Source organism: Lissotriton helveticus, chromosome 4_1 (assembly GCF_964261635.1).
Source record: "Lissotriton helveticus chromosome 4_1, aLisHel1.1, whole genome shotgun sequence".
Taxonomy (NCBI): Eukaryota; Metazoa; Chordata; class Amphibia; order Caudata; family Salamandridae; genus Lissotriton; species Lissotriton helveticus.
In genome coordinates this window covers 1,925,432,853-1,925,459,420 of record NC_136063.1, presented here as the reverse complement: position 1 = coordinate 1,925,459,420, position 26,568 = coordinate 1,925,432,853, and the positions used below count along the sequence as shown (strand labels likewise).

At 43.1% G+C, this 26,568-nt stretch overlaps 1 protein-coding gene across 2 annotated transcripts in view; it reads right to left on the bottom strand.

The window, feature by feature from the left end:
* Positions 1-26,181, bottom strand: part of ADGRG4 (adhesion G protein-coupled receptor G4) — a 1,842,483-nt gene extending 1,816,302 nt beyond the window's left edge. Inside the window, exon 1 of one of the 2 annotated variants that reach the window (XM_078688599.1) lies at positions 26,066-26,181. The gene's annotated coding sequence lies outside the window, so the exon portion shown is untranslated. Of the gene's footprint in view, positions 1-10,523; positions 10,650-26,065 lie in introns of those variants that run through there. The other variant, XM_078688601.1, reaches the window with a different exon arrangement.
* Positions 26,182-26,568: the final 387 nt, after the last annotated feature.

Genomic DNA, 26,568 nt, shown 5'->3' with positions numbered 1-26,568 from the left:
TTGTTGCAGTCTTGCACCTTTTGTCAAGTTGTTTATAATGCCCCAAAAGTACCTGCTGTTTGGCAGTTTGCTTGCACACAGTAATTTAATCCAGACGGATTCCTTATATGCTATTTTGACCGTGCTCAACATTTTCCTATAGTTGTTCCTTATTTCATTCAGTTGACCTTTATTGATTTTTCTAGCCATTCTACCCATTCTTGCCGCCCTTGTTTGTAATCGCACCTCTCTTGAGATCCTTCTCTTTTGGTCCTGTAATTCCATATTAAACCATGGTTCCCTCCTGGTGTTTGTCGTTTTTTGCTACCTAAAGCTGGCCCTAGTATGTTCACGTGTTCCCTTGGTGTTACCAGGGTATGTTTTTCAAGTCCGCTCCCCGCCATTTAAATTTTCCCAAGGTTAAACTTTTCTGCACGTCGTGAGAGGACATTTTATTTGGGCCTGTGTGAGAGAAATGTTCATTCTCGTGATTTGTGCGACATGGTCGCTTTCTATTCGCAAGTCAATTTGAAATGTTTCAATACTAGGACTAACTTATTGCTAGTAATAGTAAAGTCTGTTTTTGAATGAACTTTTCCACTCGGATCTGTAGAAACAGAAAGTAAACTGAAAAAAGAAAGGACACCGAGAAACAAGACAATAAAATATGTTTTCCAAAAAACAAGAAACCAATTGTTAGTATGCATCCAGTTATGAATGAGAATTGCTATGATGGAAATATTTGGGATACGCAACCAAATCAGTCAAAACCAACTTTACTTGCTAATTACCAAACTCATATAAAAGCTGAGCTACATCAACAGAATGTAATGCTCCTGAGGTTAAGGTAGTACTAAAAAAACAAAAGAATGGACACTATCCAAGATCCATCAAAAGTTATGCACTCAAAAAACACAACGAAATATGGTGTACAAATTAATATATGTATTAAATCAGAATTTTTTATAACAATAAAACCATCTTGGATGGAGAAATAAAGTGCGAACAAGTTATAAGTAATTATATGCCACTGTGCTTACTGACATCTGACAAACTAGAAACCGTACGTATTTTGCTAGAAGAAAATGGCAGAGGAAAACTGTTGTAGCCCTATTGATGCACAGCAGTCAAGAAGTCACAAGAAAAGAAAATGTCCATTTTGTCACCAGTGGAAGAAGACAGTCTGATTGAAAAAAATCCTTTAATGGCAAATAACAACTCCTGATTCTGGGAACATCAAACAAGAAATGCAAACACAAGTTGTAGTTTCATGCTCATCAATGCTATTATCTATCCAATGTGTATTAGACTCAATGTTGAAAGTCATGGAGAAGCTTACAAATGACTCTGAACATGCATTGGATCTTTTAACAATAATCCTACAGACACTGTAAAGAATGATACAGAAGTGGAGAAAGTAAGTCAAGTAACTGAACAGACAATGCCATTAGTTGGTTAGAAAAAGACAAAAACTTAAATAATATTGGTAATGTAGATGATACCCTAACAAAGAACACAGGGCCTCATTTACAAGGCCATTGCACCACCAGAGAATCGCTTATTTTGACACACCGGTAGTGCAGTGTGTCTGACCATATTTGCAAGGTCACATAAAGTCACCCTGCATGACTTTTCATGGCCTTGTAAATATGGTCCACTTTCGCTCATTACTTTGTGTGAAAGGGGAGGTCCATGGGGATTTCTGTGGGTGTTCCCACACAACATCCATGGAACCTGACACATTCCCACATTTACAAAGTTTTGTAAAAATGGGAATGCATCAGAATTCTACGCCTCCGCATGGGAGACACAGGAGTGGCGCAACGAGGAGAAATACTTTTGATTGGCCCTTTCTGCACAAAAACAATCATCCCCGCAATGCAGGCGCCCTTGCAACATGACACAAGGGTACCTGCACTGTGGCATGGCAGTCAATTGTGCACCAGCGCAGGGGAAAGCACACAGATGCATCGTATTGTTGTTAATACGACGCATCCCTGTGCTTTTAAAATGAAGCAGTTCGAAGCAGCAAAATGGCTTGCTGGGCGGCGTCATTATTTTGTAAATGAGGCCGATAGACTTTAAGGACAAGAAACTTGAAAATAATTCCAAGAAGAATGACAGCTTAATAAATCAAGAGGGCATAGAGTGAGAAACTCTAGGATCGGTGGCATCAAGTGATCAGATAGGCAAACCTGCCCTATTCCCCATATTTAAACCAAAGATGAATAACCAAACCAATATTGGAAAAGGGAGACAAAACAAACAGAAAAGAAAAAGTAATGTGAGACCTAGAATGAAAATAACCAAAAAGAAACATAAGAAATCAAATATTCAAATGGGAATGCTGAAGGCCTTGAAATTAGTGCTCAAGAAGTATTCCCACTGAATCCATTGGCAAGTCATTTCCACCTAAAAAAGATAGTTAAAGGAATTTAAATAGAAAGGATAGAAGTTAAAAGGACGTGTAAAATCAAAAATTGAAAGGTAGAAAACCAAAAAAAAATCTCAAAGAAATAGGTGTGGACATAATCCCAGAAATGTATCCGGGTGCCTTTGCGATACATTTTGTGGTGAAGGAAATCAGCTGACCCGGTGAATAAAGAACTAAGTGGTGTGTGAATAAAATGGATGAATCAAGACAAGCTATCAACGAATTTGGTAAAAATGTTATGTTTCAAGAAAATTATGGTTGATGAGAATAGCTCTTATCTGAATCGTTCAAAACTACTATCGATGTTCACTCAATACTCTCTCTCAGGAATGTGATATCAATTATATAGAAAGTGTCCATTTTCAGAAAGATGGGAGAGGTGAGATGAATCTATGTAAGATAAAAGCATCCAACACCTCTCATAAATTTGTTGAGTAGAAATTTAAATAGTCAGATAAGATCAAGAAATTGGCTTTGACATGTGGCCGTCGAACGTTTGGAAATAAAGAACATGACAAAGTTCAAGTTGAAATATACCAATGCAAAATAGGAGAAGGTGAATACGACATTGGAAAATTTATAGGTGAAGAAAATATAATGATTTTCAAAAACAGATTCGATAAAGAAAATGCTCTTGGATTCAAATGAGGTTGATGATTGAAAAGGATAGCAAAAAACAGAAATCCAAGTATTCCACCTCAAAATTCCTATAAATCCTAGCACAAATAGATGGAAGTTTACGTCATGGAATATAACTGGTTTTGAAATAAATAAAGAGGGCTTGGACTACTGAATGAAATCTGATAACACAATGATTATAGCCCTACAAGAGACATGGTTAATGTCAAGGAATAAAGTGGATAATTGCATATAAAAAATTATTGTAGCAAAAAACATAAATAATGGTCGGCCAAGCAGAGGTCTAACAATACTGATCCAGATGGTATTTAAATGCACAGTAATACAAATATACATGGAGCTGGAAAATGTTCTGATCCTAAAAATATCTAACACAGTAAACTTAAAAATAACAAAGGTATGCCACATACTTGGATTTGAGCTAATATCTATATTCTCCTAGGCAAGTAATATGACAATTATTTAAATGAATTGAGTTGAATTCTGAAAGATATAGAGAAAAATCACCCAATTATTTCCAATATTGCTGATAGGTGACTTTAATACTAAAATGTTCATGTATGCAAGAGAAAATAAAATTAACATAATTCAGGAAAAACTAAGGGAGATACCCTGTCAAATACAGATAAATATAAAAGCAAGTAAATGAGAAATGGTCTTATAAGATCTCTGTAACGTATACAACCTATTGATCTTGAATAGGAGGTATTCAAATAATAAACCTGTCTCAGTCACGAATATTAGTGGAAATACTAGCTCCTTAATTCACTATTACATTGTATTGTCTGAATTTATTTAGCATAGCAAAAAATTTAGCATAAGGATAATAAGTGACATGGGAAGTGATCATAAACCCCAACTAGTGACCTTACAACTAATCCCACAGACTCATGAAATCTGGCGTATGGATGGAAAATCAGTAGTTTTGAGCATAAATAGGATAATATGGACCAACAGTAAGAAAAACATCTGTTAAGACAAAATAAAAAGGATCGTCATAGAGAGAAGGTCAGTGAAAATATGTTGCAGATACTAATCTCATGTATGTTTAGTTTCTGAAATTATAAGTTCCACACCAAAGTACAGTAAAATAACCACCTCAAGCTTCATCACTATACGCTCCCTGTAGAAGATGAGTTACAGTTGCTGCTTGACTCTTCCGTCACTGCACGAGCATTAGCACACATTAATATCAAACAATTTTTATGTTAGTGACTCTCATGTAAACATAATAGAACTCTAACACTTTATACTTTGACATATATATACATATAACTACGTAAGAATCCTTCCATTCCATCACAGGATAAGCCTCAAGAGAAATATAAAGCACCTATAGTCTTAACTGTTCAAATAAGCCAAAATATGTTTCCATCACACAACATGACTTTCAGAAAGTTTTCTGTATTCTCAATGTCCATCAAATAAGTCCAAAGGAAGCAACTGTTCTTTGCAAAGAAATCCTAGAATCCCATAGCAGTAGCAACAGCATTTTATCATGATTGTCTAGCAAAGACAACGTGGACCACAAGGGGAGCTATAACTGAATACCCAAGATGGGCACCATGTTTTCAAACAGGATAAGAGTTCATTTCAGAGTGGCTATTTGTTGGATGTCCACTATCCCTCCAGTGATGTATAATTGGAGGAGAGATATGACTGAATGGGCGGTGGCAGAAGAAAGCTGTATGGAAAAATGATGTAGAGACAATAATATCACTGATGACTTGCAAGCCCGGGCAGCAATGCTCACTGATCTGCTTGAGCCCCCGATACTATTTCCCCTTAGGCACACCGGATAATGGTGGATGCTCTGATTATGCCGAATATTTAAAGTCATGAGTGGGGCCTGAGCGAGGTTGGGGTTTGTTACTAGGACACTTGTTTTACTAAGACAGTACATGTATAACTCATGTGGTGGATTTGATTGTTCCAAGAGCATGGACTCCGCAGTTCCCCTCTTTTTTACAGCTAAAGACTTGCTGTCTGAGAAGGAAGACTGGACCAGCTTACTTTCCTTCCAAGTAAATGATAGGTGACTTTAATACTAAAATGTTCATGTGTGACTTAAAGGGTAAGTTGGCTGACCTCCTGTGTGAGCTACCGGGACATAACAAGCTCCAGAGCCCTCCCTGCAACAACTCAGCAGGCCTGATGCAACTGGACTTGCCTGAGCTCTGCTGGCCTCTGCTGGAGTGAGTTCCTGATCCCCAAGAGGTGCCCCCCAGGCCCTGGATCCTTCTCTTTTGAGAAGGTTACTATTTCAGCAGGACTAACCGGGTCCCTGTATCTGACCCACACTCCATCGAATCGGCTTGAACTAGTCCCTCAACTATTCCCCAGTCCAGCATGACCAGATGACCCAGAGTGGCACTTTGTGCTTTTAGATCCTATATTTACTTGAAGTTTTAAAATTGCATATCTCTGGCTCTACTGGTTGAATTTTTTTCATTCTTGTATTATTTTATTTATTAAAATGTACACTGTTTTCAGGTTGAGCCTGGGCAGCATATGTGCTGCTCTGCGAGCAGGGGCGTAGCTAGAGCTTGTGCTGCCCGGGGCTATCCCTCAGAGTGCCGCCCCTGGAGAGGAGGGGAGGGGGTGGGGGACACGTAGTATCGCCGCTAACAGTTACCTCGATCATGCAAGTTATATGCACATACATGACACGGTCCAAGGTTACACAGTTAAATACACCGGTGACCGGCAGTACAAAGGAGAACACACAGACTGCCACCATACTAACACTTACATTTGTGACATTTAATTGCAGCTCTCTACAGCACCTGCACTGCCACATATGCAGTGCAATTCTTAAATCAAATATTGTAGCGTGAATAACAAACTGACGGCTTAACGTTCACTATAAGACAACACATCTTTGCTAACATGGATTTGTATGATTTGGATGCATTTCTCAGAATAAGTATGTACAAATTGCAAAATGCTCTGACGTCATCCTGAACATTTCTTTGTAAATTTGTATGTTTATTATTTGGAATCTTTTCTCACATTTTTTTGTAAAAAAATACTGTAGAGTACTTTAACGTCGTCTACGTGTGGTATAAAATTTCAAATAAAGAAATAAAAACATAGAAATTACCAGCATTCACAGGGTTCTATACTTTATGGAATGTTCTCCGACACCCCACTGTACAACCCGCGGCCATGTCTACATTTCTGCAGTTGCAGGGCAATGCCTGCAATGTTCAGCTCATGGTTTGTGCACGTGGAGGGGTGCAGCTGGCACCGGAAGTACAGGTAACAACAGCTGGCCGGACATATAGGAAGCATAGCTGCCAAGGTTTCAGATTGCTAAGTGTGACACTTTTTTCGCAAGGAAAATCAAGCAATAAAAACAACGGAAACATAAATATCAGAAATTACACCCATTTGAGGAAAGAGAACTGTAAGACAATTTCAAAACGGCAGCAAAGTACTGTAAATGGAAGGGTACACGCATAGCGTAGAGGTCACAAACCCTCTGCAGACTGTAATTTATCTCAAAAAGACACATTGAGCAATTTGATAAAAATTAATTTGATCATAACAGCAGGGTGTGCGGCGCCACCCGGTATTTATTAACAACCTGAGGCTGAAGCTACGTTGCATTGCAAGTCTAAGCAATTAACATTGAGACACAATTAAGCATGGGGGTGCATGCAAGCCTCAGGAGAAAAGATTGATTAAAGTACACGTAGCCTAGGGGCCACAACTCGTCTGTAGGCAGTTTTATTTCAAATATATATACTTTTTGAGAGAGTGAGCCTTAAAAAGCCTGCGCTATCTAAGAGTACTTGCACTAGTGCGTGTTGTTCAGCAGGCTGTAAGAGTAGTCTAAAAAATACATATGGTAGTCTAAAAAATACATATGGCACTGCACAGAAATGTTTGCTTTAAAACATACCTTCATTCATACTGACTCCTGAACAGGATCATTAAAATGCCAATACTTTAAAATGAACATCAGGGTCATTTCTTATACAGGGCACTTGCAGGTTTATGCCTGGTGCAGTTAAAATCATAATTTATTTGATGATAAGAATGATTGATCACAATGGTCCATTTGCTCGAGTGACTCCTGTGAAGTTTCATTGAATGAGCGCTCTTTCATGGTCATTCAATGTTTGTCCTTTCAATACCTACGCGAGGGAACAGGAATACGATTTTTACATTCTATATATGTCATGCTAAATGTTAACATCATTTCAAGCATTAGTTTGGAAGTGAATAAAATGAGAAGGATACATTTTACTTGTATATAAATATTTTGCTGACATATATTGCTCCGCATTGCCCCAAACATTCCTCTACTGCCTGCTGGCCTCGCAGAAATAAAAATGGCTACTGATTCACGAGGTCACTGTGAAGATCTAATTTGGAACAAAGGGATTTATTTTGGAGGTAAAGTCTTACTGGAGTATAGTTCCATTTGCTTCAGTCACTACACATTTGGCTGCTTGTGACGAGATGTAGTTAAGAGGAACAATCAAGTCTCAGCTGAGGTAAAATTATCCAAGACCAACACAAACTCACTACAGGGAGTTTGAGCCAGCTGTGCCCGCTCTTCGGAGCCATGCAGGGGACGTTTTCCTATTTCAACAGCCAACACAAGGATAATAAGGGAAAATATATCCATGGGAGGAAAACCCTGGACTGTATGTATTACAGCATATAGGTTTATCAGTTTTCTATTGTGTAAGACGACTCAGAGGTGTTATGTGTAGAGAAAACAGAACACTGTACAATTATCCTTATAATTAAATTTCAGGGGTTTGCTAGGTAGAAAGTTGAACAAGCATTTGCAATGCAATAGGTCTCGCATTAGGAAAGTTTGAGCTATTGGTATTGCAAATGACACTTTTTTATTTATGTTTTGTTTTTGAAAATAGACAAATTAATAGCTTTGTCATTTACAATGCCGATAGTTATAACTTTCGCAAATGTGACACCTATAGCATTTGTAATGCAATATGTGTTGTATGAGGGAGGGTGAGGGAGGGTGAGGGAGGGTGAGTGAGGGAGGGAGAGTGAGGGAGGGTGAGTGAGGGAGGGTGAGTGAGGGAGTGAGGGAGGGTGGGTGAGTGAGGGAGGGTGGATGAGGGAGGGTGGGTGAGGGAGGGTGGGTGAGGGAGGGTGGGTGAGGGAGGGAGGGTGGATGAGGGAGGGTGGGTGAGGAAGGGTCCGAAGTAAATGGTGGCAGCCAGGACATCATAAGACAGAGAGAAACACAAAGGTTAAGCTAACAGTGCTCGATGGTGGAAATGGGATTAAAGGAGAAAGGATTAAAAGTTAAGTAGGAAAGGGGCCAGAAAGGAGACACAAAGGAGTGGAGTGTGTGGCGGAAACAGGGAAAAGCAGAAAAGAATGAACTTCCCTGTTAGCAACTTCTATGTAGACAATACAAACGATTAAATGTAGAGATTTGCATATTTGGAGTGAGTACTGTTTCAGTGGTGCATGGAACATATTTCCAAATATTAAATTAACCTCTATCGAAAACTGCTGTAACCTCTACTTGTGGCGCTGTTTGATCCACTTACGATAAGGACGGTGACAAAAAAACAGCCGGCTCAAGCAACAAGCATTTACAATGCAATGGTTTTGCCTTTGTTAAAGTTAGAGCCATTGGCATTGCTCTTGACATTTTTTTTATTTATTTAACATAAATAAATGGCATTGTCATTTACAATAGCAGGGCAGGGCACAGGGAAGGGGAGACGAAGGAGAGCTGCGGGCTCAGGGAAGGGGGGGCGAGGAGAGACGAAGGAGATCTGCGGGCTCTTGTTGTAATGCTTGCATGGATGAGTTGGTGGAAGCATGGATGGGTGTATGGATAGATGCATATATACAGCCAATCTCTCAACAATTTATGCAATCCACCAACCCATCCAACCAACAACCCATCCATGCATCCACCCATACATCCATGCATCATGCATACATCCATCCATCATGCATCCATCCACCCACTGTGTCCCACTCCGACCCCTCTAAATATAACTCATTTTTTCTGTATATAGAGATGACTGTATTCACTAGTATATGCAGTAGACCTTTCTACTCTAACATTCCTGTGACTCTTGCAGTACATCTATTCATATCCCTTCCATATGTATATAGAAATATAACGAGAATCAACCCACCCCACTTGCTAAATATTAACCCCTTAACTAGATTTCCTAGCAAAAAGCACATGAAACACTATCATGCATTACAAATGGCTGCATAAGACAACAGCCAATATCACATAGCAAAACAGGACAAGTGCACAGAAAAATATAGCTCATGCTTTTAAAGTAAAACAGCCGCTTTATTAGACTGTCAAAGACTGTAGGTCAGTTTACAAAAATTAATCACCACATATGCAAACAAAAAAGGCTCCTGTTAAAACCACGTGTCGTGTGTACAGATGCATTTTTAAACTAGGTTGAGTTAATTTGACAGACAATACACATGTTAGACTTATTAAAATTATAGGCCTTGACTCCACAAACTTCAAACAACATTTTGTTGCAAAGTGTGCTTCATCACCAGCATGAGTGTGCGTGTAGTCAGGTACTTCTTTGAGTCTACTGGGGGGTGGAGGGGCTCATTTTAAGTCACTTCTTCCAGTGTGGTAATCTTTTACTAGAGTGTGTACCGGTGTTCTAACTGGATGATCTGATCCTTGCAAAACTACAATGGCGACATGCAGGGCCCGACGAGCCCCTCTCTCCTGCGCACTTAGACCTCACATGCCTTCTCCTCAGCTTACAGCCTCCTGCATCCACACAGCATCAACCACGCAGAGCACTGCAGCGGCCACCCAGGCACTAGGAGACGCCTTCCATGAGGTTGCCATGTCTGCTCTCCGGGCCAAGGGGAGTCACGGTGCTATCACACACTGTGAGGGGCGTGACAGCTACTGGACTGCATGCTTAGCCCCAGAGGCCTACAGCTACGCGGCCTCTGTTCTCAGCTAAAACTTGCTAATTAAGCATTGTAGCTGTTGAACTAAAACACTGACACCGAAATGTGCACTAAAAGAGTGTAAAACATTTACTTTAAAAAGTTAGCCTAAACACACAATTTCTGTAACCTTAGTTTGCAAAAAAATTAAACTGCTACAACTGATCGCACGCAAAAGTTAAATTAAATGCCAGAACAAATGCCGGAACAGAAGGAGGACAGACAGGTAACTGTTTAATTTTTTGGGAAAAGTATGTTTAATCTTCAGAGTTTGCTACCTGGCTGGTGTTTTCACTCTCCTCCCTCTGACCCAGCTTTTAATAACCACATAATTGTGTAGCGTTTCCTTTTTTTTTATTCCATTATTGTGCTTACAAAAAATACATGATGCAATGTCCATAACATAACAGTGGCTGTGCGCAAATAAATAAAGTGACATTGAATGCGAGGGTGGAAGGACGCAACTACAAGCTGACAAGAACAAAGAGAGACGGGTTAAACAAGTACAATAAAAACTCACCTCCGCAGCCCGGCTTGTACAGGAAGCCAGGCAACCTGTGTTGGGACGGGGCGGGGCCGCAAAAAGACAGGAAGCCGACGGGAGCCTACCCCACGCTCCTGTGCTGAAGCGCTCCTGTGCCCGTCAGCCGGAAGATTGCCGGAAGATTTGCGCGTCAGCTAGCGGGGCTCCCGTGCTCGTGGAGAGCCCCGCCTGCTGCTGAGGATGAACCGCTGCCTGCCGCTGCCTGCCGAAGGAGAGAGGGACACACGAAAAGAACTCGGTGAGTGGGGTGTGAGGGGGAGGAGGGGACATGTGCGCGCGCGCGCGCGAGTGCGGGGGGGGCGCGGGCGGGCTGTGTATGTGTGTGAGTGCGTGCGTGCGTGTATGTGTCTTGGAGTGCGTGTGTGTGACTGTGGGGGAGGGGGGTGTGTGTGAGCGAGTGTCTGTGCCGTGTGCCTGTATGTCTGAGAAAAAAAAAATAAAATGGCTGGGAGTTACTCTGCGCATGCGCGGGTCAGACGCGTGCTCCCGCGGTGAAAACTGCGAAGGAAACGCTCGTGACACATTGGTGTCCACATTCCCAATAACGGGCAACATTAGTGGTCGAGCAGACACTCTCAATGCTCACGCATTGAGAGTACGTCTGCTCGACCTAAAAACGATCACACATATAGTGACAGTAACAGAATGCTTCTCTGCGGCCTTGGCATTAGAACGGACTGTTGATCATCCCCCTCCCCCCCACTCTCAGCCCGTCTGCCCTCCACCCTCCCAGAACCAACCTCTCGCCCACCTGCTGTGCTCTCCCTCCTCGATATCTATATCTGTGCAGACATGAGTTTATTAACCAAAGGCACCCCATCCTGTAGTGTTTCTCTCTCAGCCCCACTACCAAAATATCTGATAATAAATAACCAGAGACAACCTCGTCTTTCTCATTGACTCAGAAGCAGGCCTGTGCAAAACGCTTGTTACGCCAGCGTAATCTCGTACGCTACCCACAATGCCCAATTCATTGGCACGTTGCACAAAACATGATTTAGTAGATTTTTACTGCAGTTGGCTGGCTTGAGCAGAAAATGTCTGCTGAGAGACAGCATTTCCGCAAAAAGACATTTTTTTCTCGAACCTGTATCCTGCCGGTTGCAGGCGTAAGTTGTGTGTGTAAACTATACACTTGCTGAGAAATGTATTTTATGTAAGATGTGTGATTACACAAGAATTAAGCATATTTTGCAATAAGGCTTGCAAATTATATATTTGCGGATGTTTCACGTGAGTCTTACCTGTCTGAATACACCTGACTATTCATTTTCCTCAGCCTGCTGGGAGGTTTGCGCGGCCTGCTTTCCCGGAGTTTAATCAGAGCCATCTCGAGTGAAATGTGGTGCCCAAAAGGCGCATTCCTGCACGTGCCAAGGACCCTCACGGAGTTGTGCATCGCGGGTCATCTGCTCGGCCTTTCACATTCCTCCACACGCACTGTACGATGGCTTGCCGCCTCCAAAACAGTGCCGTCTGGGGCGGTCCGCCCCCCCCCCGCGCGCACCCCCCTAGCTACGCCACTGTCTGTGAGCCATGCTGTATTGGAGTATGTACTTGAAGCCCAGCCCACTCTCCACCCATATTTGTCATTCTCTTCTGTCATTGTCCTTCGTAAATGCTGGCTTCTGATTTCCTATTAGGCTTGTTAGTTCCTTCTTAGTACCGCCTTGGCTTCAATTTTACCCTCCCATGAGGACTGGCCCTTTTACTCCGGTTGCTACATACTACGTCTTTTTAGTCTGTAAGCACTATTTTCTTTAATGAGTTTCTCTTGTTGCAGGAGGGCAGGAGGGTCTCTCATGTGCAAAGGCGTGTTCATTTTACTTGTAGCAGATAAGAAGCTCTTCAAGGGCTATGGGAGACAGAAGGGGGCAACTCAGCCATGCCTTCAAGCATCTGCAATGCAATAGGTCTCGCATTTGCGAGAGTTAAAGTTATTGGCATTGTAAATGACAATCTCTTTTATTTATGTTTTAAAAAACCAAAACATAAATAAAAGCCATTGTCATTTACAATGGCAATAGCTCAAACTTGCGTAAATTCGAGACCTATTGCTTTGCAGATGCTTGTTCTAAATTGGTTTGGGAGTATCCTTGTGTTGCATTTCCACTTCATTACTGATTATGTCCTGAATAAATACTTTACACATTAGCTATAAGTTAAGGCTATCTGCTTTTGTGCCAAGCTACCCCAGGGTTAGGCATAGGTTAATTTAGTAACTTTTTGTGGTTCATCCTGACAGGATTGTAGTAGTTGCCTCCATACCCCTCAACCAGTGACCGATTCTTAAACTACATCTGAGACAAAATGAGATTATGTACTTAAAAAACTCAATCTGACATTTTCGGTAAATATTAGTGGACTTTCAAATCATTCCACACTGAAATTTGATCTAATTATTGCTGACTTGTGGACATGCATCTTTGATCACCATGTCTCATTGTGATAAGGACAGCACCAGCACTAGCAAAGATGGTGGACTGAACTGAAATGAACATGTAAAGCGCACTAATACCGAAAGGCTTCCTAATAAAGCGTGTTGATACCAAAAGGATTCCTTCATTGCTCTGTGCAGTTCGGACAGGGTTCTCAAGCTGCATCTAGGTGGGCATGATTCTTGAAATTAGCTGCAAATTAGAATTGCAACAGCGGGGGTTGCGAATGATGCTGAGCTCTTTTGGTCATCCTCAGAAAATATACATTACATTGTAAAAACGTATCCATGGCAACAGCAAACAAACCCAAGAGATGGTTTTTTTCCTTTAAACGCCAGGTATCACTTGTTAATTTAATTCTTATCACTGGAACGATAGCTGACAGGGAGAGTGGGCTGCTGCCTGTGACTACTTGCACGAATCAAGCGGAGTTCATTAGTGGAAGGCAGGATGCTGATATCCAAAGCAAACCACGCCATCTGATCTCCAGGAGCGATTCCAAATAAAGCTTTATTGGTTCAAGAAGTCTCCTGCTGATAATTTGAAAAACCTTTTCAGACGTGCGTAGAGTCCGGTTGGATGGGAACGCGGCTTAAAATACATATTGATTGTGCCAGACGAGTTCTATACGGCATTATGAGGCACCGGTGTTCGCGCCATTTTGATATCTCGTCTACACCGCCCTTCACATAAGTGAGTACTCGTTGTGTAAACTAACTCCTGTTAGTGCACACAATAATAATGCACCCTTCTTTTGTAAAAAAAATAAAAATAAATAATAAAGTGGACTAACTCCAAATATAGCTAATTTCAAAAGTTTAATTATGTTTAGTTTCATATACCGGATATTAATCAACAGTATTTACAGTGCCTTGTATCAGGCTACTGCACGACGTCAGCACACCCTGCACAAATGTTATGAGATATTATGACATTTGGTGCCCCATTTCTGGCCAAGATCACATCCGGACAGGTACACAAAAAGAGGTGGCGCTGCTATGACGTGCATGAAGTGTGAAGTATGTTGCACATGTTGATAATATACAATAAGAGGACAAAGGGTGGTGTGCAGCAGAGGCACACAAGGAGATGTGCATCAGGGGATCACTAGCAATGCACCTCGGGGAGCACTAATGATACACCTCAAGGGAGCACTAGTGAAGCACCTCAGGGGAGCTAATGATAATCCTCAGGGAGCACTAACGATACCCCTCAGGGGAGCGCTAATAATGCACCCCGAGAGGAGCTAATGATAATCCTCAGTGGCGCACTAGTGATGCACCTCGAAGGAGCACTAACGATACCCTTCAGGGGAGCACTAGGAATGCACCTCAGGGGAGCTAATGATAATCCTCAGGGAGCACTAACGATACCCCTCAGGGGAGCGCTAATACTACACCCCGAGAGGAGCTAATGATAATCCTCAGGGGCGCACTAGTGATGCACCTCAGGGGAGGTAATGACAATCCTCCGGGGAGCACCAACGATACCAGTCAGGGGAGCACTAGTGATGCACCTCAGGGGAGCTAATGATAATCCTCAGGGGAGCACTAATGATACCCCTCAGAGGAGCGCTTATAATGCAACCTGAGGGAGCTAATGATAATCCTCAGGGGCGCACTAGTGATGCACCTCGAAGGAGCACTAACGATACCCCTCAGGGGAGCACTAGGGATGCACCTCAGGGGAGCTAATGATAATCCTCAGGGGTGCACTAGTGATGCACCTCGAAGGAGCACTAATGATACCCCTCAGGGGAGCACTAGGAATGCACCTCAGGGGAGCTAAGGATACCCCTGAGGGGAGCACATGTGATGCACCTCGAAAAAGCACTAACGAAACCTCTCAGGGGATCACTAGTGATGCACCTCGGGAAGCACTAATGATACCCATCAGGGGAGCACTATTGATACCCCTCAGGGGAGAACTAATGATGCACCTCTGGGGAGCACTAGTGATGCACCCTGGGTGAGCACTAATGACCTCGGCAGAGCACAAATAATACCCCTCAGGGGAACACTAGTGAAGCACCTCGGGGCACCAATAATACCCCTCAGGGGAGAACTAGTGATGCACCCTGGGGGAGCACTAATGACCTAGGGGAGCACTAATGATACCCCTTTGGGGAGCACTTGTAATGCATCCCGGGGGAGCACTAATGGCATTGGAGGAACGCTAATGATAAGCCTCAGAGAAGCAGTAGTGATTGATCTTGTGGGAGCACTAATGATACCCCTCAGGGGAGCACTAGTGATGCATCTCATGGGAGCTACTAATACCCCTAAGGGAGGCACTAGTGGTGCATCTCGTGGGAGCTAATGATACCCTCCAAGGGGGCACTAGTGATGCATCTCATGGGAGCTAATGATACATTTCAGGGGGGCCCTAGTGATGCATCTTGTGGGAGCTAATGATACCCCTTATGAGGGCACTAATGATGCATCTCGTGGGAGCTAATGATACCCCTCAGGGGGGCACTAGTGATGCTTCTCATGGGAGCTAATGATACCCCCTAATGGGAGCATTAGTGATGCACCTCGTGGGAGCTAATGATACTTCTCAGGGGCGCACTAGTGTTGCACTTTGGGAGAGCACTAATGGTGCCCCTCAGGGGAACACTAGTGATGCACCTCGGAGGGGCACTAATGACACCCTTTATGGGAGCTCTAGTAATGCACATGGGGGGCGCTAATGACATTCCTCAGGGGAGCACTAGTGATGCATCCTCTGGGGACTGGTACAATAAATCGCTAAGGGACATAAAGACAAAGCTCCACCACACAGAGAGACAATGGCGTAAAACTTATGACCCAGCTGAGCGAGAAATCTATAAGACTCAACTCAACCTATACAAAAAAACACATCTCTACCACTAAAGCTGAATATTATGAGATCAGAATCACTACAGCTGCAAATAGACAGAAAGAGACCTTCAGAATCCTGAAGGAACTCAGCCAAAAATCAGAGCAGAAATCAGAAGATGACTGCATTGATTGCAACACTTTCCAAGCCTTTTTCTTGCAGAAAGTGAGTGATATTCTCTCTGACATTGACAATCTCTCGATTAATTATAGCTCCGCTCCCCTATCTCAGGAAGCCCCCCCCCCAAGTTCAAATGCTTACCAGTTTACCCAAATTGGACCCTGTCTCCCTTTCCTGACTTATGAATCGGATTAAAACAGGCTCCCCCGCAGACCCCTGCCCCCCCTAGATTCTTCACAATGGCACTCCCTGGCTTAGAAGCCATATCACCGGTATGCTTAACCACTCCCTGGAGTTTGGGTATCTGCCATCTAACCTAAAGGAAGCTAGAGTCATACCCCTTCTGAAGAAGTCGGGGGCGGACGCGGCCAACCCAAAAAACTATAGGCCCATCTCCCAACTACCCTTCCTCGCAAAAGTCCTGGAGCAACATGTCCTTAAAACACTCTCATCCTTCCTGGAGGACCACCATCTTCTCCATTACCTCCAAGCAGGCTTCAGATCACACCACAGTACTGAATTGGTCATGCTATCAGTACTCGACGAACTCAGAATCATGGCTGACAGTAAAAAACCTAGTGCCCTGATCTTATTGGACTTATCAGCGGCGTTCGATACTGTCAGCCATGTGAAACTATTGGCCAGACTCACAACCTTGGGAATCAGTGGCCGAGCCCACCAATGGCTCAAATCCTTTCTATCTGGCCGGTCCCAAAGAATTTAATTGGGTGAGCAGATATCAGATAAGGGGATGCTTTATTGTGGAGTCCCTCAGGGCTCTGCTTTAACAATTAACAATTAACACTAACGATACCCCTCAGGAGGGCACTAGTGGGAGCACTCATGATACCCCTATGGGGAGCACTAGTTATGCACCTGGGGGCACTAATGATACCCCTTAGGGGAGCACTAGTGATGCACCTCGGGGGCACTAATGATACACTTCAGGGGAGCACTAGTGATGCACCTAGGGCACAAATGGTTTCGGGAGCACTACTGATAATCCTCAGGAGGGCACTAGTGATGCACCTGGCTGGGCACTAATGATTCTGTTCAGGGAGTACTAGCACTAATGAAACCTCTTAGGGGGCATTTGTGATACACCTCAGGGGAGCTAATGATAATCCTCAGGGGAGCACTAACGATACCTCTCAGGGGAGCACTAGTGATGCACCTCAGAGGAGCTAATGATACCCCTCAGGGGAGCACTAGTGATGCACGTCGTGGGAGCACTAATGACACCCCTCAGAGGAGCACTAGAGATGCATCACAAGGCACTACAGCAGGGTTGACATGCTTGAGCAGAGCCTAAGGAGTATATATGCCTTAAACAGCCGCTTCCATCATGGTCTTCAGAGGATCATTGGGTGATGAGCCTGATGGTGGCCTATGTGTCTCATGAGCACTGGGTGCTGGCCACCATGGGAGCACTGGGTGCAGCGCAGCCCAGGGCCACTGGATACTGTGGATCAGGGGTAAACTGACTGATGTTTGGGTTAGGTGCACAAGGCTACTGTATGCATTATGGGACACAGACCCATGTGCTGTATGGAGGAAGCCGTTGTGTACAATGGGGACATGTGGGGATATCTAATAGGGGCACGTATCAATGTGCAGTAGGTGGGCTGTGTGGGATGTTCAAGAGATTTCCAGTTGCCCCACAATATGTGTGACCAGTTATGCAATTCCTTTTTGTTCTGCGCATTGTAACTATTGCAGCATTTTTCCAATTAGAGGTACAAGACTATAAGCACCAGAATGCAAGTACAACCAGCACTGATAAATCCAAACGGTCTAGTCTTGACAAGCTGCTGCTATGGTTGATTATTTGTTTATTTGTATTGCAAGCAAATGCCACAAAAATAAAAAGGAAAATAATAAAATATGCTATCACATAAGCATATCTGCTTTATGCCTCTAATACATAAATGTAAATAACAATAATTACTGATGTAGCTGTTATTCTCGTGATGTTTTGAATTAACAATCCTTTTTATTGTGCCATGCATTTTATTATTTTTATTATTATTATTATTTGTAAAGAAGACAAGATACAATCCCCGCCTAACCAGTTACTTAAATTGAAGGCAGCTACAGCGTTACAACGTGACTGAAACATTTTATAACATAAAATGTAAGAAGAATTGAAGGCAAAATGCATAGCTGGTATTTAAAGTTAATATAAAAGCCAAATTACATTTTAAAAACACGTTTTGCAAAAGCCTTGGCACTAAAGAGAACTAAACTATTTTTAGGCGAATGTGAGCAATGTGCATGGGCTCTGTGCAATCACTTTGAGTAAAGGCAGGCAAAGGCTAAAAAGGCTGAACCAAAGCTGTCGTGGGTGAAAACAAAATGTGAGTTACAATTTAACAGACCGATGGATGAAGCTTGTTGGACAAAGCTCCTCGATGTCTTGTGTTTTCATAAACAGTAGTCTAGCAATACAACTAAAACTATCCCAAAGGCCAAGCCTAAAAATATCAGGAGGATTCCTCTCACACCTAACGTAATGAAAGGTATTTAAAGACTAAGGGGTCGATTCTAATCTCGTTTGGAAGGGCTCTGAATCAGAATCATCTTTGCCCAAACCGATCTGGAGCCCTTGTTCCTGAACGATTCATTCCCAGTTCCGAACGACTAAGCACGATGCCTGGAAACCCTTAGCGCTGACCGAATCCATATCGAAAGACATTTGAAGAGATCTAGCCTTTCTGGAGCCAATTCGTACAACTCTATGGACTTGGTTTCCGAGCGTGCAAGCATGATGAACGATTCGGACAGCCTTTCCGATTCGGATATGCCCGGAACAAAAAGGCTGCCAGAATCGGTCTTTGGGGGTCCATAGCAGGCCCCTTTCACCCACAGCCCTCCGTATCAGGCCCTTGGGGGTACCCATGGGTCCCCTCTTTCCAACCATGCACAATGTGCCCGCCACAGGTGCAAGGTTTTCCACAATTACCCCTTTCTTCAATGGGAGCCTGTGTTCACGTTCGGAACACAGGCTCCCATTGAAGCCAATGGGTGTCCAACCGAATCGTATCCGATGCATACAAATACATCGCACTTGTTCGGTCGGACTCCCCCAATTCGAGTCATCCGGAAAGCATGCTGGAACCAAGTCGTTCTGTTTGCTTTCCGGACGAATCGGACTGGCCCCCAAAAATGCATTTGGTGTTTTTTCAGAGGGGTAGAAAGCTATTGACCTTAGATACTATATTTAAAACAGCCTGTGTTTTTTAAAGTCGCTGCAATGTACAAACAAAAACAGGGACATGCAAACACAAACACATGTGTAGTAACAATGAACACCTGCATAGTAGCTAAAGGCACAACGCAATTTGTTAAACATGAGCCTGCAGCATTGGACATGCTGGGATGTTTAAACTTTTAACAGTACAATCAAAACTACAAATACCAAAACATAAACTACTGCTGTCTTAAAACGTCACCAGTTAAAGGTGGCAGCAGCACATTTACACATGGAAAATCAAGTTGAATTTTTTTTTTCTCTTCAGGTCGACTATGTTATCAAATTTGTTGGTGTCTCAAATTCTAAACAAATATGTGTTTTCAGAATTTCACCTATATGCATTTACTATACTTTTACCAAGCATTTTCATACTATGTTTTTACAATTCCATGCAATTTCCCATGACTCCAATACAACACATTGTTGTGGTGGGACGTGCTAAGGATTAGAGAGTTGCACAATCTTGTAGCCATACGACAAACAAAGCCAAACAAATGTTTTACGTGAAGCCTAGATCACTTAAGTACAGTGCACAAATAAAAACATCGAAATCTAGTGAAACACATAAGCCCCATTTCTGAAGCATTATACTTGCCTTGCTTTACCTCTCTCATTTAATCACAGAGCTAATACTTCCATTTAGCACAACCAGGTATACAGATGCCTCAGGTTATATTCTTTAAAGCCAAAACTAGTAAGAGTTGTATATTGTAATGTTTAGGAAAATCAGGACATAGAAGAAATAGACCAATACATTGACAAAGCCAATAGATATGGTTTTATTATAGCACAAGCTCACAGAAGCACCGGGATGCACCTCAGGTGGCACAGGGTAATGCATCTCATTGGAACACTTGGTGATGTGTCACATGGCAGCACTGGGTGTGGTACATGTGTGTGCACTTAGCTTGCACTGCAATTCACCAATGTCAAACTGTTTTCCAGGGCAAGACCGTCACAGGTAGAATGAAGGCGATACTGTTGGTGTTCATCACTAACTAGGTCTCCAGGCACTTAGGTCCCAATTACGACTTTTGGCAGAGCGGGGGAGAGGGGCACACCACCATCAAGCCCCCTCACAGCCAAGAGACGCCCTCACCAGATTACAACGTTAAAGTGGTCTAGCAGGTGGCGTGGTGCACCCATGGTGGTGCCTCTTTCAAAAGTGCTGGTGCCTTTAAAAAAGGCACCGCAATGGGACCGCACCACAATGTTCCTCCAAGGCATGGACTCGAAAGTCCATACCGTGCAGGAACTGGTGTGCATGCACTTAGGGGGGAACATATTATGCCCCCCTGTGTGCATCCACAGGCGAGGATGGCACAGGGCGCTCTGTCTGGCCCCCTTTATTGCTCTCCGCCATGGTGTACATGGAGGACAAACCTCCATGACACTGCTGGCGGAGAGAAAACCTGTATTATGCTTGGTAGGGCCACGGCAATCCTGCCAAGCATACTCCAGCCTCTGTCCGCCCTGGCGGCGGTGGTCTCAGGGCGGTCAGCCCACCCAACTCATAATGGAACAGTCAGTCCGCCACTGCTGCGCCCCCATGAGTCTGGCGGATCTCGGAATGCTAGATTCTTAATCAGGGCCTTAGTCTGCGAAGCAAAATTGTTCTCCCAAGTCTACTTTACTCTCCAGGTAAATGTGGACAGACAGTCAAGGCCCAACGCATGGGAAGAGGTGTAAGGTGAGTCAAGGAGAAATACAACACAATTATCACAGCTACAACAATGATGTGGATGTCCAGTCAGAGTTGTAATTACAATACTATTCCAAAATGCAGAAATAATTTACATTAGGAATGGGAATTCTGTTAATAGAAAATGTAAAAACACAATAAACAATGAAAATGGTAATGCTACACAACACAGTGGTAAATCCAGGGGGCCTGGTTATGCATATAATAATTACAATCCTACAGTCCAAATAGAAACTGTTTGAAATTGAGTGGTACTTATAGGCCTGATTCCCAACTGTACATTTAAACTTTTGTGTAAGATTACTATTTTTTTGTTATTCACGAACTACGACGTGTATTTTACTAATAGTAATTTTACAACTGGAGAGAACGAACTCCTGGCAGTGACTCCGGACATAAAAAGATAGCCCTGTTCTATGTTTTCATGTGTGGAGTTCTCCACCCCTACTGCGTAGTCTCTGCTATTGTAAAATTAAATTCATAGTTTGTAGATAGAAAAAAAAATGTCAACTTACACAAAAGTGTAAATTTACCTTTGTGAATCAGGCCTATATTGTTTACGGCCAGTGTTTGAGAATGCCTAAAACAAGCACAACAAAGCAAACAAAATATCAATTGACAGTTCAGTGTACCTGCAAGTTAAGGTATGCTACTAGTATATGAAGCCCTATATACCATGCTACAAAAGTAGCACACAAAACGAGTGACAACTAACACATTTTGAATGTAAGTATATGTAGTTAAGTATTGATTTACTGTACTTAATTTTATATATTTGTTCCTTGCCTAAAACATGAAAGCATAACCACTCTTTGCTTAAAAAACATCTTGATGTAGAATAGAAATGGCTGATTACACAGTGAATATATTCATAGAGGATTTGACATTGGGACAGCCTCTTATTGTTACCCTTCAGATCACCCTAGGAGGCTATACCTTGGTATGTTGGTTACTCAGAGAACGCTCTGGTCATCTGTCAGTTACAATTAAAATTTTAGATCAGTATTCCCGCCACAACCTCGCATTTTGCGTCTTTGCTGGAAGTCCTAGGTTGATTTCCACAGACATTTACTTAATTTATAAATACGTTTATACTGGTAAGAAACCTCTACCCGGAAATTCCAGATCCTTATTTATAAAACCAAGAGCTACCAAATGTGCGTAGCTATTACATGCAGCAACAAAAAATATGCAAAACGTGCAGATTTACCTGCAGTCGCTGTGACCAAGGGTCAGGAAAATTGTTTTTTCCAGGGGAGTGCCTTGGGTGTCGCAATGCAGATATAGAGAGTACCGACAAAGTATTAACTTGGTGGGTGTTCACAGACATAAGCACTTTTGTATGTACAGTGCAATGAAGGAGTTGTAGGAGGAGTTTAAAGCCTGGGAAAGTGGCTTGAATATGAAGCACATCATTAGGATGGCGGGCGGTCTTTGTCCGCCCGCCATCCTCACGGTAAAAAGGACCGCCCGCCATAAGGGCGGGGGTCCCGTGGGGCCAATTAGGATGCGCCTGCCACAGTGGCAGGCGCATCCCGTATATTTAACATTACAGCGGGCGCCGCCCGCCGCAATGCTAAAAATACATGTTGTGCTTTTCAAAGCACAACGTGACAGGCACCGGGCCGTGCCTGCCACGCTGTCCTTTGAAAGGCAGGGTGGTACCATAGGTACCACCCACCCCCCGGAGTCCATGGGGGCCCGCAACGGGCCCCCCCAAGCAGACTCTGCATGCTTTTCCGTGGCGGCAATGCCGCCACAGAAAAGCATTCACAAAGGCACATTCTAATACAACTGGCGGTTTCTGAAAGACACCGCCACCATATTGGACCCTTTTCCGCCCGGTCGACATGTTGACCGGGTGGAAAAGCGGAGTCCGCCATGGACCCCCCAGCCATAATAATGTGGCGGGGGTCTTTTTTACAGGGATGGCGGGCGGATTGCCCCCGTCAGGCCGGCGGCGACTACCGCCGGCCTGGCGGGCGCAATCCAACCACCATCCTAATTGTGCCCCAAGTGTTTAAAAGGGTGGAGAGGAAGTGATTTCTTAGGCTGGATAATGGTGTAAAGACACATTTTCCTAATGCCTGCTGATTCTGTGTTTTTAGTAAAGTGTGTGAAATAATGGAAAACAAGAACAGAGAAACCACAATGGAGGAAACGAAATGACAGAAAACCAATTTCAAGGAAGGACAATTTTAAGAAAGTGCATTAAAGATGGAGAGAGAATGTAGCCTTACGGTTAGAGTGGGTACCCTCGGGCCTGAGGAACTGGGCTCGACGCTCAACATCCTGTGATTCTGGGCAAATCACTTTATTTCCCTGTGCCTAACAAAAAAATTAATGTGTTCATCTGTAACAAAACTGTTGCTCATGTAAAGTGCTCTGATACCCGATGTCTCGGGTGTAGTTCGCGCTATATAAAACTCTAGAAAAAATAATTAAGAAGACATTTTAAAGGTAAGGCAATTTTAAGGAAAAATCCAAAATTACAATAAACATGGGTGGCGTTTATGACTACTGTGGGGTTTTGTGTCCAGGGATAGGTAATGTTTAGGGCAATGAGGGGTTTTAGGTGCCATGAATAATTGGAGTTTGTGTATAGAAAGGCGATTTTGGGTTCAGAGATGGGAGGAGTGGAGGGATGATGAAGGGTTTTAGGGTTCACAAATGAGTTGTGTTTATGTGTGTGAGGTGTTTTTAGGTTTCAGAGATGTGTGGAGTGTAAGGGTGTTGAGGGGGTTATAGGGTTCATGGATGGGGGAGTTTTTGACTGGGGAGAGGTTATACGGTTCAATTATGGGCAGCGGCTGTGGTGGTGAATAGTTTATAGGGTTCAGGATAGGATGGAGTTTAGGATGCTGAGGGGTTTTACGGATTCAGAGATGGGTGGAGTTTAGATGTAGAAATGTGTTTTAGGGTTTAGGGATAGGTAGTTTAGGGTGATGAGGAGCTCTTATGGTTCATGGATGGCAGGTGTTTAAGGACGGTGAGGGTTTATTTATTTATTTATTTATTTATATGCTTGTATAGTGCAGGATTCGACCCCCAAAGGGGTATCTCCGCGCTTGGTTCTCCGTAATTGCATAAAAAGGGCTTTAGGGAGGCACAAGAATTTATGCCATCAGAAACAAGTGTGTTTTTAGTGTTTTCCTAAAGACAAAATAGTTAGCAGTTTGTCTCAGAGTGAAGGGAAGTTTGTTCCAGAGGGTGGGGCCCATATACGAAAGTGCACGGCCACCCTACCTTGCCTTTCCGATTAAGGGAACCTGTAGCAATAATTGGTTGCTGAATCGAAGGGACCGTCCAGGTTTATATGTGCTTTTTTAGAGTTTTGGGATGGGTGGAGTTTGGGTATGCTGAGATGGTTTAAGGGGTGTGGGATGGGTGGGGATTAGGCATAGAAACGGGTTCGTAGATTTCAGGAACTTGTGGAGTTAGGGGTAGTGATTGATTTTATGGTTCAGGGATGGTGGACTTTTGGAAAGAACGATAGTGATGAGTGTAGTTTAAGTGTGGTGAGGCTTTTTATGGGGCAGGTGACTGATGTTGTTTAGGGGTTGTGAGGGGTCAGCGATAAATGGTCTTTACAGGTGGTGAGTTCTCTGCGAATTAAAAGCATCCAAAGTAATTGTGTGGCACTGTAAAATATATTAATATGAAATAATGTCCCCTGAAGTAAAGCACTGAAATACATATATCTGATAAAACTATTTTTGGAAGTCAGCCCTGCAGCCATTGGATTTACCCTTAGAAAATAATCATTCAAAAGCCAATTTCGACCAAAAAGAAATTCTATGAACTGCTTTGTACGAAAAAGTAAATGCCATTCATTCTGAAAGTTCCCATTAAAGAGTTTAGATGAAATGGTTTCTCAGTAATGGTATTGCACGAAATCAAATTTTTTTTTAAATCACATACAACCCGTTTTTTATAATCAAAAAGTAGAACAAGACATACGCCTAAATATGAGGCATTAAATGATCCGTGTACACCTGGAGATTTACTCCCTTTCATGGGTGTAGATTTAGGCATTGGGGAAACCGTCACAATTCATAGGTTTCAAGGAGTAAGGCTTGAAAACGTTTGTCAATTCTCAAATGCAACTTCAGGACTTCAGCATGTTCAGTCTACATAGTGCACAATTGTGAATAGGGTAATGACATTGCATTAGTGCAATGTCAGTTTCTTTTGCACATATTTCTCTCCATGGGCAAAACACTATACCTGCTACCAGTTTTGGGGATGTTTTCTTTACATGTGTGTGCTTAAGCAGGATGCAGTCTCTCACACATGTTTGTGTTATCAATAAACTCTGGAGTTTGCGGATATTCGCGAGTGTTCTAAGTGGTCATCTCCCCGTAAGGCCCACTCCTTGTACCCCTTGCAGTATTTACTCATACTCTACATTTCTCCATTGTGAGACAGCATTGTCTGTCAGGATTTGTCAATCTTAGGTCTCCTTGTGTAAACAATTTGCACTCAGATATAGCATTTTGCACATATTAGGTGTCCTTACATACACGAATAGCTTTTGTGAATCGGGCCCTAGGCTTTTCAGGTTCAGTAAGGTCTGTGCCACTGTGGTGCACCCGTCACCTATGTGTGAATCAAGAGACCGATGGACATCCTGCAAAGCCCGCCTTTCGAACACATTGTATGCCACATTGTTTCTTTATTTCTGCATGAAACTGCAATACCTCTTGAACTTTGATGAATACGGATTCCACATGGCATGCATTTCTATAAGAAAGAAATGAGCGCGAAATAGCTGGATAAGGAAATGCATTTCAGTAAGCCATTCACCGATGTTCCTGATTATAACTCATACAAATTGTAAACATTCGAATTCGACTTATAAGGAGCGGTTTTCCCTTTGCACTTCTGCAATGGGTGTGCACACCGTGAACATTGACGCATAGTCTTACAGTCAGGTAGAGGCAGTGTCCCAATTTGTAGAGAAGGCCCTCTGTCTGAATACATGGCTGAATACACCGCAATCTACACTCAACTCCAAGATGGAGAGCCCAGCCCATCTCATCAGTCACTTATATGCTTTGCACGTTAAAAGGGTACTCTAACATAGCCACTGGCTTAATATAACTGCAAATATAACGGGTGATGGCGTGAGGTATATACTCACAGAATCTCAGTGCCTGCTTACGTTTTTCCCTCCTGAGCTCGCAGTGTGAACCCAGGCAGCCTCAACACGCAGTAGCTGGCAAGCAACCTCCCTGGCCGTGTTCATTCCCCATCAGTGTCTGTGGAGGGTACAATTGCAGGTTATGTGTTACGTATTACATCACAACGTGTGAGACTCCCACCCTGCAGTAATAGGGCAGGCAGTTCTCGTAATTGAGTAAAGGTAATTACCTGAAAAAGACTGACTTGTACATCATAAATCTGTACATACCTGTCCTTCCAGTCACTGATTAACCCCAAGTGAACAGAAACAAGCGATACCACGGCCATGATTGTTTACATTTTAAGCCGTCCTTTATTACAGCGGTGTTCCCACAGCACTCCAGCACCACAGATAACTGAAGAAACAAAAAACTATATTAGATTGTGATTTATAGCTGTTTTCCCCATGTTTGACAGGAGGCCTTTAAAATGTTCTCATTTAGCAGCTCGCCTCTAACGCTT